This window comes from Psittacula echo, assembly GCF_963264785.1.
Source record: "Psittacula echo genome assembly, chromosome: 25".
NCBI classification, from domain to species: Eukaryota; Metazoa; Chordata; class Aves; order Psittaciformes; family Psittacidae; genus Psittacula; species Psittacula echo.
Genome location: NC_137760.1, coordinates 5330130 through 5346537, shown reverse-complemented (window position 1 = coordinate 5346537; position 16408 = coordinate 5330130).

The window sequence follows — 16408 nt, the reverse complement described above, 5'->3', positions numbered from 1 at the left end:
TAAATTCCAACCCTAACTATTCTATGATTGTGGGATCTCTCACAGCCTCCGAGTACTACATAAATCCCTACTGTCTCAAATAAGTGAATAAAAGGCTTCAGGCTGAATCCACTTCTATGCAAAACAGTGAAATCTCATGGAAATACTGAGGATTTCCTAGCTGACAGGCACTAAGGATTTAGACACCTCTGTCTATCACCCGACTGGGCCTAATGGCTCTCCAGTGTCAGGAAACAAATGGCTCTTCCCTCGCCACCATCTGAGAGCATCAGGAAAATGCTCAGCCATCAGCTACTCCCTGTTTTTCACTGAGAAGTGCCAGTCTTCAACCCCCAGTTTATTTATAACCTGATGGAGTCCAGCATTGCTGGATCATTCCCATCTTCCTCCAGTGCCAGGGAAATGGGAGGCCCTGGGAAAGGGGCAGGGGTGATGCGCAGGCTGCCAGCAACTACGCTGGCTCCTGCATCACTTGAAAGCAATCTTCAGAGAGGTGGCACAGATATTAAGAGGCTGTTAGTGACACTCGAGCCGTAAATAATCCCACCTAATGCGTGGCTCCGGCCTTCAGAAGGTCTAGGGGAAGAAAAGAGGCTGAAATATTGATAGATGTGTCTGCAAGAGCTGTTAGAAAAGAGAAGGCAATTCCCATGGGATTGGTCTAAGCCACTGCACCCAGGAGCAGAGCATCACAAGCCTGACAAAACAGATGTGAGCGCACAGCACCAGGCAACAGGATGAATGCAAAGAATAACATGACTGCAGCAGGACTTTGGAAGTGGAGGCATCCCCCTTCCGAAGTCAAAATCCATTGTGGAAGGCTGGAAGACTTCCCTAGCGAGCCCCAGTACAGGTAAGGACAGACCTCAAGCGCACTCTGTGCTGCAGATACAGAGCTCTCTCTTACATCTGCTCACGCATGGACAGGGAGATGCGCAGCTCTCTGCCATACACTAAACCTATTTCTCCATGTCCTGAAGTGCACTGGAGTAATGTATTTTCCATGTTACTTACTGCAGCTATCACTGAGGGACGTGGCCCTGAATCCCACCGGTGGCTGCATCCCATCAAAGTGCTGCAGTGAATTTCTAGGCATGTTTTATAAATAAGCTCATCCAAAAATCCCTGCTCCCCAGCCCCAATCTGTGAGGAGGCTTCGTAACAGGAGAAAACCCATGAGATGAACAGAGAAGGAAACAAAGAAAACACAGCCTAGTCTCCTAGTCAAGGTACAGGACTCTCACAACAGTGGTCAGTTCTCATAGCACATAGCAACCAAGGGCTGGCTTTTCAGGAGAGTTTAGCATCTTCCACACACCCAGCACATTGAGCTCACTCATCTGGAAACTCAATTCCAGCCTTAAGCTCCTTGTGCTTCAGCTTTGCATGCTCAAAATAAGGACACCAGCTCCTTTTTCCTCTCCCCATCTGCCCCATCTCCCAAAACCCATAGGCTCTCACTCATCTCCACTGCAGAGGGGATGCTCAACCGCAGTTTGGGGCTGAGCCCATTGGGACCAGTTACCCAGCCTCCAGGCTGTATGTACCTTTCTGGATCCCCACTGTTCCGTGCATTGATAGTAGCCCACTCAAAGGGGCCTGTGTTGGTCTTTTTTAGGCTATAACAGCAAGAATGACTTGCAGTAACAACACTAAAGTACTAAAAACCTTTGATGCCACCACCTCACAGCACACTGTTAGAGCCACACTGCTCTGCTGGGATCGATCTCTACTTGACAATCCCCATGCTGAAAGCAGACCCTGCACAGGTCCGAGTACCCCGCACCCAAACAAGGGGAGAAGAAGAGGCGGAAGCAGCAGTGGGAGCCTGGCCCTGTAACTTGCTGTGAATTTTTCATGCTGGCATCGGCTGCAGGCACGGAGCCGGATGGGAAAATCAGCCTCAAATATTCATGAGCCACTGCAGGGAAAGGTCTGCAAATGAGGGCAGGGAAGCTCAGCCCCATGGAGCTGCTCCCTCTTTGGCCAGCGCACAGGCAAGTTACCAGGAGGAGCCTTCCTGCTTGTCACTGGAGCCACTGGCCTGGATTAGCACCCCAAGTAGTCTCCATCCTAACTATAGGGCTGAGCAGTGAAAGCCACAATGCCCATAGAGTAGGGGAAGGGGAAGGAGCTCTCATTGTGTGCTGATGGAGATAACTCAGCGGCTGTCTATAGACATTCTAAGCCAGCAGACAGACTTCCCTCTCTCACTGATAAAACCCGACCCAAAACTCCATACATTTACCCCAAGTGGAAACACAAAACCTCTGTCAGAAAGGAGAGCTCCAATTCATGGCAACCGCACAGGTTTTGTTTCCCTGGAAGGATCACGTTACTAATTTCACACCTATTCCTTATTCATGGCACCATTTCCTTGCCTTAAAAGCCATCCTGACATGGGGTTAGAGCCATTTACTTCATCACTGCCATCATTAGGAGCGCTGCAATCAGAAGAATGGTGGCATCTCATTACTTATTTAAAACGTGCCAAGCAGCACAGATGTTTGCGAAATATATGTATGTGAAATATATATAGATATATATGTTTGTGAAATATATACAGCATGCCTAATGGAAAGGGGAGAAAAAAACCCATACGCATCTACTGAGCATCTGCAGAGCACCCCACGGCACGTAGGAAGCTTCAATATTAGCTTAAATAATTCATGGGCCAGCAGTTGCTTCTCTACACCAGAAATAAACCTGTTAGTAAGTGTTACTCAGAACGCAAAAAGGTGCTAATATTTGGCCTGCTGAGTTCATGGATCATGCCTTGTTAGGCAAGGCACATCACCCTGGGTAGAGGGAACTGTCTCCAAGCGGCACAGCATTGCTCGTTCGGAGTGATTTTGATGGGCTCAGCAAACTGTCTTTATGCAAAGCGCATCCCAGGAGCTGCCGGAGAAGGCAGAGAGTGGGAGGCTTTGCAAAAGCTGGGGATTTGGACCACCCTTACTCCATAAAGTGAGAGCTGCTGGTGCCTGACCCTGCTGTGCGGTGTGGGTGGTGCCGTCCTGTCACTGCGAGTCTCAGCACAAACCAACCCAGTCGGCAGCGCTGCTGTTGCTCATTTTCCTGTCACAAAGGACACATCCCGCCCCCTGCAGCCAGGGTTTGCCTTGCAAATCCACCCAGGTTTGGAGCAGGTCTAATCTAAGACGTTGGTTTGACTCATCTTCCTACCAGGAAGCCACAAAAGCATCTCCTCTCCTTCCTGGGTACCACCAGGGACTCTCATCCCTCCCGCAGCCAGTGGTACCCACCAGCCAGACACCAGCTCAGCTCACCCAAGGGCAAGAACACATGGAGAGATGCTCGCTGCTGTCTCTGCTCATGGAATAAAGCAAGAAGCACTGCTCTTATTATTTATAAGCATTATTCTGTTCTGGAAAAGTGCTGTGTGAAAGATTCAAAGGTGTTTTATTCACATATTGATGTCAAATATGTATTCAGATTTATGTATGAATATGTGTAGACCCATGCTGTGCTCACTCCTAAAACATTTTGGTATATGAAGGTAAAGGCTGCTGCATGTGATAACTGTGACCTGCTCATCTATAGCTGCTGTATTCAATATAAAACATGTGGAAGGTACAGCCCACCGGGTATTTAATGCCATCTCTACATATAGAAGATGATAATTTAGCAAACACTTAATTTATGGAAATCTTTGTTTCAGGATGTTTTTATAGTGCTAGTTTTGGCTCAACCTCATTTCGTTCTATCCCATGTATTATTCAAGTTGTTAATTCCTCCTTTATGGCCAGCTCCTATTCCTTCCAGCCAGCCCTTTGAAATCTGACCAGTGGGACCTGGGTTTGTAAATGACATTTGCAGAAAGCCTTCAATAGGGTTTATTTTAAATGACTCTGTATTTGATTTCTCTGAAAACCAGAAGCTCTCATCACTTCTGAACCCGAGGAGCTGAATAATTGCTACACTTCAAAGAGAACCTCCTGACCATTTCCTTGTCTCATTTTCCCCATGCAGATGCTTTGGCTCCCTATGCTCAGCTGGACAAAACTTACTTCATCTTGCGGTAGTTTTGAAATACTCCTTTTTATCCAGTGGAAAAAAATGGTCCCTTTTAATAACATGATTGTTGAGGCGTTTTCAAACTGCTGCAGACTTTCCATCGTTCAAAGGGAAAAATCAGAGCAGTTCAATTCCCCATTTCCCAAGCTCCTCCATTTCCCTTTCCTTGGTGTCTATAGTGTCTATAGTGTCCATATAGTGTCTATAGTGTCCATAGTGCTCTTTTATTACTTCTTTTACACAAAGGAAAAAAGGAGGAGGAAAGACAAAGAGCACATCAGACCTCTTCCCTCCTCCCCAGAATGATCCAGCTCCAATCCCCTGCCATGAGCAGGGACCCTTCCACTAGACCAAGTTGCTCCAAGCCCCTGTGTCCAACCTGGCCTTGGTTTAAGCACATGCTTAGAACCTACAAGAAATCCTTCTCATTCTCTGTAGCACCATTGCTTGCACTTCTCTGCCTTTATTGAGCACCTTCAGCTGTGACTGCATCCTGCCAAGCCCATTGCAACCAGGAAAGCAACACGAGAAGTGGAACAAGGCCCATCCAGTGGCTATACTCCAGTATATCCCAAACGAGCCACCAGAAACAGGTAGAGACCACAAGGGAAAGCATAAGGCCCTGGTTACACAACAAACACACGACTTCAACCAGAACCAGCAATATCCTGCAGGGTTATCCTTGTTTCTTCCCTGGTAACGCTTACAACCCAGTGCGATCTCTGCTGAAATCAGTGGCGACATCCCTATGGATCTAATGTGACTTTCACAACCCCCAGCCGGAGCATTGATCCCGTTTCCATTTGTTTCATTTGTGACTGGGCTCGTGTTGGAGCTGCCTGACGGACAATAAATAGAATCACACTTACGTTAATGGGCAGGGCACCAACCCCCAAAAGCTTTTATTTTCATTAACCATCATTGGATGTGGCAGGTCTTTTATCAAATCTGTCTCCCATACTCGCTTTATTAAGAAGTCCATCAGCCCCAGACTGCATAATGTAATCTGCAAGGGCAGACACAGGGAATTTGTATTAAACACGTTAGAAGGTGGGGGCAGAGACTCCTGAAAACAAGGAATACATTCCAAAACCCTCTTCAGAAGGGGTCTCAAAAGGACATTCAAAACAAAGAGAAACTGATTTAGGCTGTATTCATGTGCGGAGCATCTAATTTCAGGCCATACAGGGGGACAACTGTAAAGGCTGCAGAGATGCTACTGATGTGAAACCCTCTGGCTGGGGCTGAGGCCATTCAGGCAATAGAAACTCCTCCCCACAGCATGGAGCTCATTTTCTACACCTCTTGATGACTAAAAGCTGACTTCTTGCAGCTTCAAATGGCCTGGGTCTGCATAACTGTTAATGTGTGCACAGGGGGAAGACAGGAGAGAGCTCAGGAGAAATCTGACCACCTTCTAACTCCCCCAGGCACAGGCAGACTCTAAGCTGTAAGATGTTACGTTCAGTTTAGATGCTCAGTTTTTCCTGTGCAGCTTTAAATCCTGCGCCTTCTGCTCAGTGTTGAGGCCATGGGTACAGACAAGGTAACAGCTCTTTAAAAGCACCTGATCTAACCCCAGCCTGCAAGAAAACACAAGCTGCAAGATCCCCAGGACAGCTTCTTCCTCTGCACAAGCCAGCTTGTCACGCTGATGGGACCATTCGCCAAGAGGCAGCACTGCCTCACATGGAAGCCTTGGGAGAGCTCAGTCCATCATGCTGGTGCTGTGAATCAGTGGAGAGCATCATTCCCACAGCCAGGGAAATGAGGCTGTGCTGCAGAGAGCCCTTAAGGCATCAGCACGCAGGAAGCACTCTGCATGTGGATGTTGCCTAAGTAAGGCTGAACATTAAGCAAGCCACCATTCCAAACAGCCTTCCACTGGAGCAGGGTGCTCCAAGCCCCTGTGTCCAACCTGGCCTTGAGCACTGCCAGGGATGGGGCAGCCACAGCTTCTCTGGGCACCCTGGGCCAGCGCCTCAGCACCCTCACAGGGAAGAGCTTCTGTCTAAGAGCTCATCTCAGTCTCCCCTCGGGCAGGTTAAAGCCATTCCCCTTGGCCTGTCCCTACAGGCCCTTGTCCAGAGCCCCTCTCCAGGTTTCTTGAGGCCCCCTTTACTGGAAGATCCTCCCAAAGATCAGCAGCAGGTCACACGGATGCAGCCGGCATCGCTCCTGAATGCTGCCGACCAAATGCAATTCCTGGTGTTATTCAAATCCAGGGCTGCACACGCCAACTTTATTTAGCATAACAGGATTCACTTGACTACGGAATCTATTTCCCAGCTGGCATAACCTTACCGCATAATTTGCTCTAACTTCCTTCCACCTTTTCACTGATTATATTGTCAGAAAGGGTTTGAGTAGCTGAACAAGCCTGGGATAAGTGGGTTGCTCCAGCAAAAAGCACTTAGACACTTATTATCAGGGACACCTGAAGACAGAGGTTTCACAGGCAGCCTTACACCTCTCTCTTGGCAGATGTTTCCACTTGGACAGAAATAACACATCAGTCACAGCAGGAAGGAAAAGGCTCCAAACAGATGCTGTAGAAATACAAGGTCAGCGTAGATCGAGTCTCGATCCTCGAAGGAGGCCGTAGCCAAAAATACTCTAAAGATCAGGTCATTCAGAAAGACTCAATCCAGTAAGTCAGAAACCTGTGCAGAGCTGTGCATGGGGATAGCGAGGGACCATTTCAGTGCAGAGAATGCCTTAACTTCCTGAAGCACTCAGTTATCACACAGCATGATTGGTCACACTAGGAAAACACATTCCATTGCATAAGGCACTGAATCCCACAGCTTCCCTCCCCATGTCTCAGTCTGACACTGTGTTCCACCCGCCCAGCTCGGTGACACATTCAGTGTCACTGTCAGCGTGTCAACACGGTGGGAGCCGCTATCTCCATCACATCATCCAGCCTGGATTTGCCATGTGCCAGTGGCCAAGTCCTGCGTCTCCTGGAGCAGCAAGGAATCCAAGGCACTGACAAGGAAAAAACCAATTCCCAGCCGACACACATGGGTTGGAATTCCAAGCAGCATTCCAGATCTTCCTATCACTTTAATTCCAGGCACGTTCACTATTTAAACTAAATGGCCATTCTCCAAGCAGCACTTGCGCTCTGCTACACCTTGCTGCAAATCTCAGTGGAAGGAAAACTGATGTCTACATGAATCCTACACATCAAGTTTAGCTTAGGCAAAGCAGGAGATGTGGAAGGGGAGAGAGCGCAGAGCTAATCCTCAGTTCTTCGGTGAAAAGAGGAGAAGGAATAATTGCTATTATCTTACAAGTCACAAATGGGCTGAGTGTGTTCTATAAATCTCAATGAGGTTTGCCTTTAATGAGATCCCTGCTGCAGCAGGGGCAAGCGCACCCCTCAGACTGCTCCAGGCTCAGATGCAAAGTCCCCTGCTTCAATCCAATACCTTAACCCTCTTTATTAATGTCTCAAACTACCGTGACGGATGAGATCCCTTCCACAGGAGGGGCTGGAAACCATTGACAACAGCAGCTGCCTCATTCCACAGAATTAATCTTCCTGCCATTTATCACATAACGTGTCGGAGCTGAAGATGTTTGTGCTGCTCAAGGGTTACGTGATTCACCCTCCAACTCCCTCTTAAACACGGTTTCACCTTTTGGACAGGATTAAAGAGTGACAGGCAACAAATACAACGAAAGTGTTTCTTTTTGTCATATAACTGAGGAGTTAGGGTGAAATCTGTGATTATTTCACTTGAGAGTTATAACTCAAGAAACAAAGAAGGTTCCAAATACCCAAGCCGCCCTTTAACACCTTCCAAGACCATTTTCTTCTCAAGGCACCCCGGGAGAGAGAAGGTTTCAAGGCGATCTCGTCCTTCCTATAGGCAGCAAAACCCAACACAAAGCGACGAGGTGACCCGGAGGCATTGCTCCTCTGCTGCGAGCCTCAGGATCTGCTTTGTTAGCAGAAAGGCTGACTCGGCAGAAACCGTTGTTGAACCGTTCCCAGCGGGATTGTGGATGACACTGGGACAGCTGAAATGTGCTGCTGCCAAGGCAAGCAATTAAGAAAAACTAACAGAGAAAGGGGGGAAAGCAGCAGCAAGAAACTTCGTGTCAAGGGTAAAGATGATGGACGGCTTCAAGGGAACCCCACTCCCGTGGCTTCATCTGGAGCACTCGTGGTGCTTGATTTCACAGCGATGGAGGAAGAATTAAACACAGACGAAAACATGAGGCTGATTTCCCCATAGGATTTGTTGTGTTCTCTGTGCTAATCAAAAGCATGTGGACACTCAGCTGACAAAGGGAAGTGTGACCCAGCATTCCCAGTTAAAACTGGCAGCAATTTTGCTGCCAAGCTCTTTCAACCGAGCCACAATTAAAAAGCCAATTACTACATAAAGACAACCTGCAGTATACGACCAGTCAGGAACTGCTCCCTCCACCCTCTAACAGCCTCCTGGCCTCTTGTTAGACAGCAGGATCTTATTTCCCCACTAAACGGGTACCTGTGTGCCATGAGCAGTGCATCCAAGCAGAGAACACACAGACTCATCATTCAGCACGGGTCCTGAAATGGCACAGCCTGGATGCAGGAACTTCAGTTACTCTACCACAAACAGTGTATGTGACTGGAAACAAGCCACTTGCTGAATTATATATGCTTTTCCTTGCCTATGAGTTGAGAAATACCCACCTATCCTCACCCTCTGACAGAGGTGGTAAGGGCATTCCTTAGGTTGAGTTGCAGACCAAAGCACATTGCAGATGTTGTCCCAGTCCTCCGAACCGCTGGACAGTACAATTTGGTTTTCATCCTTTCCTATGGACCCTTTTCCTTGGGCTCACTGGTCCTCTCTTTCCCATCACATCCTAACCTTGAAAACAGATTGAGGTCACTTCAATTCTAAATTGAATCTCCTCAAGTCACTGTAATATCTTCGCATGGGTTCAGCTTTTAATTAACCCATATCTTATCTCACTCTTCCTCAGACACTCCTCATCTTAGTGCACTTCTCCCACCCCATCTCAGCAATGCAGAGATAGCAATGCACCAGCTAAATGATGGCATCAGCATTTGTCCCTCACACCGAGAGGACAAATGACGTCATGTTGTCACAGTCTGACCTTCCTAAACCACTTGCTATTCTCAAACACCTAGAACAGCATCTCCTTCTCCCAGAAGAGGGGGGAATAAGAAACCCACCAGTGTTAAACCATCAATCGATGTCAAATACTCTGCTCGATAGACAAAGGCAGATACAGATGTAAATTAACTCTGAATAATACCTCCTAAATCCTGGATTTCACACACACACACACTGAAGGTTCTTCCTTCTGCATTGCAGTTCAATCTCCGCTGTAACTCGTTGCATTGCTTCTGCAACCCCAGGCAGCCCACTCCGGCTGCTCATTTAATTAATGATATTCTTAATGGGATTTACAAACCGTATTTGAATTAGAGCTTAATTATGAGCAACCATTAGTTCTGCAAACACCCAAAAATCCTGATGTCCATGTACTAGATACACTCCAGAAAGCTTAAGAGCAGACAGTGATGTCTACAATACAGAAATCAACATTTACCTTCTAAACACTTCCCCCTGGGCAGGGATTGAACATTGTTACCCCTATGTGCAGGGCCTGGGCTCCTACCAAAGTGCTCTGCATCACCCACAGAGTCTGATCTCACCCACTGTGAAAGGCACAATCCCAAAATGAGCCCCTGTGTGTTCATTAAACCTCTGCACACTGATTCTACCTAAATATTTCCTCCTAGATTAACTTATTTCCTGTCTCCTCTGTCATGTGCCCATCATATATATATCAATAGTTACTATCCTGAAAGTAAACACTGTGAGGATTGTATTAAAAGCTACAAGAGTGAAGACGCTGAAAGGCATGGAAATACATGGGGGAGAAGACCTGAACATGGGATGCTTGTTCCGACAATAGCTGAGATTGTATATGAAGTGGTATTGATTTAAAATATTAAAATATATAGTTTGAAATTCATTTTTAAGACAATTTCACTTTTCATTTTCACTGTGGATCTGTATATAGTATGAAAGTATTCTTTCATACACATACACACACAATCCTCTCAGTTATATATAAAGATACTATATACTAGTATCGCTATCACCTATTTTCCCAGTAAAGTGAGAAATCAGTGACCCTCTATTACACATTTGACTCTGCCTTTTACCAGCTCCATGTGGACCAGCTCTCACGACCCCTGGCTTCCCTTTGCACCCTAAAGAGGATGGCCACCTTCACCTTCTCTGCGACACGCTGGATGAGAAATGCTATGGACAGTTTCATCTCCCTCTCTCAGTCATTTCCAGACCAGAAATACAAAGCAGGGTGAAGCGCTGATACCGGACCCTGTTCCATCTTGCCTGCCTGCACACGGGATGCAGAGCCAAGGAGCCCTCAGGTGCCAAGTTTCTGTCTTTCTGAGCAGGGTGAAGTAAACAGAAAAGCCTCTGACTTGTGTCTCCTTCACCATTTACACTGGCTTCGTGCCTAGAGGCAACCTGGCAAGGGACTGCTGCACAAAGCGGTTCTATGGACGGTTGCTGCCACACGCAAGCCACAAGCTGATGAGAGAGCTGGGAACTGACCTTTCTGCTCCCCGTTCAAGGGGCAAAAAGCTGAGATGAAGTTCAATTAGCGCAGAGCAATACCTGTGCTGCTGACAAGAGCAATGCAGCTGTACAGGCACGGAGCATAGCAAGAGCAAGAACACACAGGTCCCGTTCTTCCCCGGTCATAGATCTGCTCTGGCAGCCAGGACACACATTCAAGACTGAGACATGCAGATATCAAGATGCCAACTGTCTGTCTCCTGCGGTCACTTGCAGCTGCCCTTTGACTTCCTCTGCTTTAAAAGGATGATTGCTATCAGGCAAGCTGATGGTTAATGCTGGGGTCACACACTGCTGTCCGCCCGTCAAGCTGGTTATGAGCCATGTCACCATCAGCTCGGGCAGATACATGGGAGCAGCGGCGTGGTCAGTGTTACATCAACAGCCATTGATCCTCTGGGTGCCTTTCCTTGTTTTCCTATTGATACCGGACAAAATGGGCTGCCACAGATGCTGGTATCTTCAGCATGAACACCTGCAGTAAAGGACCAGGGCTTGGGTTACCAGATTGAGCCCTGGGGTTTCAATCCGTACATTTGCATTACCAGGCAGCTTTGACTCACACTAATACAGATAAGAGACAGACTCCCATTAAGGTTAATGACAAGAGTCCAGTGTCGTGGTTTAACCAGCACAGACTTAGGGGGGAACTTATCCCCCTTTCAAAGCGGATTTTGGCAAGCAGCTCTCAGGAGCAGAGCTTTACAAGGCAAAGCAGACTGGAAGCCAGTAAGCCTCATTTTGCCTTACTGATTTTCTGCTAAGGGAGATATAGGTGGGGAAGGATGAGATGTATTAGTCTCCTTCACAAACCATAATCACAAATTATCCTTCTAATGTTGTGTCTGGGACTGAGACTGCAATTTACTGCAATTGATGGTATCGGGAGACTTAAAAACCCTGTTCTGAAGAGCTAGAACCACTTCCACCAATTCATTAGGCTCTGTCTGAACTGCGATCCAGCTTCGGAAATCCTACCTGGGCCTCCGGTTTCCTTTCGGGTCAATGGACTGAAATAACTGAAATACCAGGTTCTGATTTTCCTGACGATTTGGTTTAACCGATTCCAGATTGTGTTCTATGGGCAAGAAAAGATGATTGGTTTTTCCTATAGGGTTAAATGGCTCTAGATGTATTAATGCTGTCAAACTCTATTACATTGGACACATCTGCGAAGCAGGGGAGTATCACCCACAGGGCAACTGCAGTAAATCTGCTCTATGGGCCACATCAAGCAACTTCCAATTTGCCAGTTCCCAAACAAAGGTCTCCAAACCAGCAGGAGTCACAAGTAATAAACTTCCCTTACTGAGCTAGAACCATCTGAACTGAGGAAGACATCTCAGTCTATAAATGACAAGGCAGCAAGGTCGAAGCCACACACAACCCAAGTGACAGCTATCTTCTCCCTCAGACACAGAACTTCAAGTCTTTAAGCCAAAATAAAGCGAGACACGACCCAACAATGACTTGTACGCCAAAGTTGCTTGTCGCTACCTACTCTACGTGCAGGAAGTTAAAGGATGACACTTTGCTACTATGACTGCAGAGATGTTTATGCACGGAACTACGATTTCAACTGGCAGGCAACTGAAACCAAATGGTGCCGCGCATTAGTAGGACAGCACACAGCTTTGTCCTACTTTGGCGTACTCTTGACGAGCTCTTGAAGGTTGAAGAGATCTGTGTTAGACAGAAGGTCCAGCCTTATGCACATGAAGAGCTGAATAATGAGTATTGGCACCGTGGCAAGAGAAGATCTCAGTTGCAGGGAGGAAACAGTTGCGTATCTCAATGTTGTCAAATACATTTCAGTTATTCTGCAGAAGTTCTCTCACTCGCAAGCAATCTGGAGATTGGTTACAGTTCCCACACAAAGTTGACCCAACCCGTGTTCAGAGTGTGAAATCACATATACTCCCCCTCTGAATTAAATTCTTATAAACCGATTTCTCTATACAGTCATTTAAACCTATTGAGTATGCATCAACCTGCAAGTCCCCATGGCACAAACACAGGAGTATTTCACTAGGCAAGATGTTCAGGTGATAATAGTCCTGAGAATATCTTTATTACAGTACTAAGTAGAAATAACCAATATCTAACAAAGTTACAGTGGATATCACAAAGCATTATCATGGAATCCTCAATGGTTTGGATTCAGAAAAGACCTCAAAGCTCACCCAGTTCCAACCCCTTGCCATGGGCATGGACACCTTCCACTAGAGCAGGCTGCTCCAAGCCTTCTGTCCCTAGAGCACAGCAAAGGGGGAGAATCCCCTCCCTCAACCTGCTGCTCATGCTCTGGAGCTGCAGCCCAGCACACGGGGAAGGGGGGGTTCTGGGTTGCATTGTCCTCCGGAGAAGCTACATGCACCTGACAAGTTAGATTTTCAGTGCTAGCTCCCCTGTCCTTCCTTGGCATTCCATTGTGCTGCATAGACAATAGCCCCTCGTCTGCAGAGCAGCAGGAAGAACAATCACCCCTGCTACGAAGGGAAACAGAGACTGAGCGTCAGAGATGAACTGAGCCACTGGGATAGAGATGCAACTCTGCTGAAGACAATGGCAGCGAGCCCACAAATATTAATGGCGGATTTTGGCTCTGTTGGCTTTTTTCTGCCTTTCTTTTGTAGTTTGAAGAGATTGAGCAGCTTCCCTGCTAAGGGCAAAAGCACATCAGAAACAGGCTCTCTCTGCAGCAACTAAGAGCGTGTCTTGAAGACGTGGATGGAGTCAACAAGTTCCCTGAGCATTTTTCATTACAGAAGAGTTTGAAAGCGGCAACAAACTCTCTGCAGTGGAGGATGTTGAAACCCAGTGGGTGATGAGATACCCACTGCTGCAACTGAGTCACCCAAATGAAGGTTCCTCAGCTAAAACATCAGTTGAATTCAGGGCTATGGCTTGCAGTTTCTACAGGGAGCTCTACTTCGTGGAAACGGTGCAGCAAAACACCAGGTACAGACATCAACTGATGAATGCTCCGCTTCTGCAGCTAATTTTAGCACCTGGTAAATGGTGGTAAATACATCAGGGATATGAATAAAACAGCCCATTACAAGCAAAGGCTCTGTGTATGTACAGAGTAAACAGTACGTGGTATGGGGAAGCCAGAGAGAGGCAGGTAAGAACAAAGAAGTCGCCCAACAGCAATGCTGAAAATCAAATTATAGCCAGAAATGGAAGCAAATCACCCTCCCAGCTGAAACGGCAGCATCCATGTGCTTCCCTATTTAGATCTGAAACCCATTTCCTTTACTTTTTATTCAACTATCCCCTTGGCCACCCCAAAAGCCATCTCCCACTCTCACCCATGCCAGGAGTTGCTCTTCTCATGACTTCAAGACAGACCAGCCCACAGGTTTGGATACTTGTGTTATTAGAAAGTGCTATCTTGAGTCCAAACTCTTCTCCCTGATGCTTGTTCCTCAAGCTTGGATTTCATTGCAAACACATCAAACGCTAACCCTAAACTGTATTTCCTGTTTCCCAGCAGTTCTGGGATAACGAACTCACACAGGATCATTTTTCCTCTCCTCTTTTCAATTTGCACACATTTAATAACAGGATAACAATCCATTAGGGATGGAGTTAAAACGATTGCCATTAGTTAGTTATTGATTTACTATACAGAGTAGCAGGGTATGAGAAATAGACTTTTTGCTTTGCAGTGGCCCATAAAATTGCTGTAATAATCTAACCCAACATGGCTTGAAGCTTTTACACATTCCTCAGCTATTCTCAAGCACGGAATCTTCCCCATCTCATTTTGTCAATGAGCAGTTTAAAAGATGCTGTCTCTATTTGTCACCCACTTAGCAGCTGCCAATGGTAAGTAAGCATATATATGAATATATATATCCTAAAATGACCAGAGTAATCATTCCTGGCACAACTGAAGAGATAACCAGGACCACTTACTCCTATTGAATTAGGTTTTCCATTGCTCACAACTAAATTGCTCTTCACTTTTTAATTTAATGTTAACCCAAGGAAACCCAATCACTACGCGGACTCCGATACCGGTTCAAATCAGTGCCACTGAAACTAAACAGAAGTTCAATACCATCTACCTTTATTGCACCAAGATCCGTCTTAAGCTCTGCTTCCTCACCTATCCTGTCAAGGAAAGTTTGCTCACTGCTGAGTTTCATCTGTTTTAACCCCAGGGAGTTTCACAATCACACCCTAGTGAAAGCATCATTATTAAATATCCTCAGTACTTAACATGCATTTTATGGGGCATGAAAGTTGCATAAAGCACTACAAGCAAAATTAATGTTGAACATGTTGATAACTTGGCTCTGAAGAACATCAAACACTTAATCATGCGACTAATAATTATACCAAGCTAGCACAGCATTTATAGTATCTCCTTGAACTAAATGCAGATCTCCCCTGTGCTCACCCCTTTTATCTTCCAAAGCTTTGGGGGGAAATCCTTCCATGCTCAGAGGGTTCACGCAATGCCTACGGGCCCCTTATCCTCCCTTTTTCATCTGCATTCACTGGGGTCCTCATTTTAAGAGCTGGTTTTAGCACCAGTTCCTCCCCTTCCCAACCCTGTGGAAGTCAAAGCGTTGCCAGACAGACCAAGGGGCTGGGTGTTGAAGGAGCGTGCAGCAGAGCACCTTAGTGCATCCACCTGAGCCAGCTGCAGTCACCAAGTGCCATCTCATGGCCTTCCACCCAGCTTATCCTGAAGTAAGCCAGGTAATCCAACAGGAGGTAAGGATACAAGATGATGTCTGAGTGGAAGTGCCATTCTCTTAAGCCTCCTCTGCATGAAAAGCCCATGCAGATGTGCAGCACCACCTCCTCCCCAGGGTTAGAAACTAAACTGATGCTGTCAACCAGAACAGCTCCATGGGTTTACAAAACACCCATCACTGGCTTGCACCATGAGTTGCCTATACTGCCTTTGTGTCCTGAACAGCTTCTGCTGGCAGATCCTATTTGGAAACACAAAGTTAACCGGACAGAGCAGCAGGTCACCCACGCTCATGCAGTCACTGGACCAAGGCAATGCTCATTCAGTGCATTAACACAGCACTCCAAAGATAAACTTGCTCAGGACACAAAGGAATTGGCCAGATTCAGAGGAAGCCAATTAATTAAGGATTGCTGGAGGTTTTCCAAGCTTATCAGGCTAAAAAAGAGCCAGGACTGAAAACCTCCTTCAAAGACAAAACTCAGCTGAAGCTTTAAGATGCTATCGTCATTTACTTCCTTAATGAGACAATATTTGCCTGGAAAGAACACAAAGTTCCAGGCTGAATTGCTCTGCAAGTGGCTTTTAAATCAGGCCCGGTAACAAGAGGCTGAATGTCAGCACTGAGTGAACCCAGGCAGACCCTGCTTGGCCATGGTGGGCCAGATCTCCAATGTGCTGATTTATACCCCTGGAATACTGGTTCCATGGGCTTGGCTCGCCAGCACATCCGCGTCCTGCCCGCTAAGGCCAACTGATGTGAGAGCAGCTAAACCCATCTTGACTAATAAAAGTCTGGAGGGGAAAAAAGCAGGGAGGGGAGGGGGGAATCATAACCCTGAACTACCCAAACCCCTTTACATCACCTTTGTCTGAATTACTCGGTTTTGACACACCAGGTTTCCTTTCCATGTCTGATTTTGACTGGATTCAATTTAATCCCTCAGGCTGCAATCTCAAAGACAGCATTAAGACAAAGATATTTGTGTGCAGAGGTTGAGTTCAA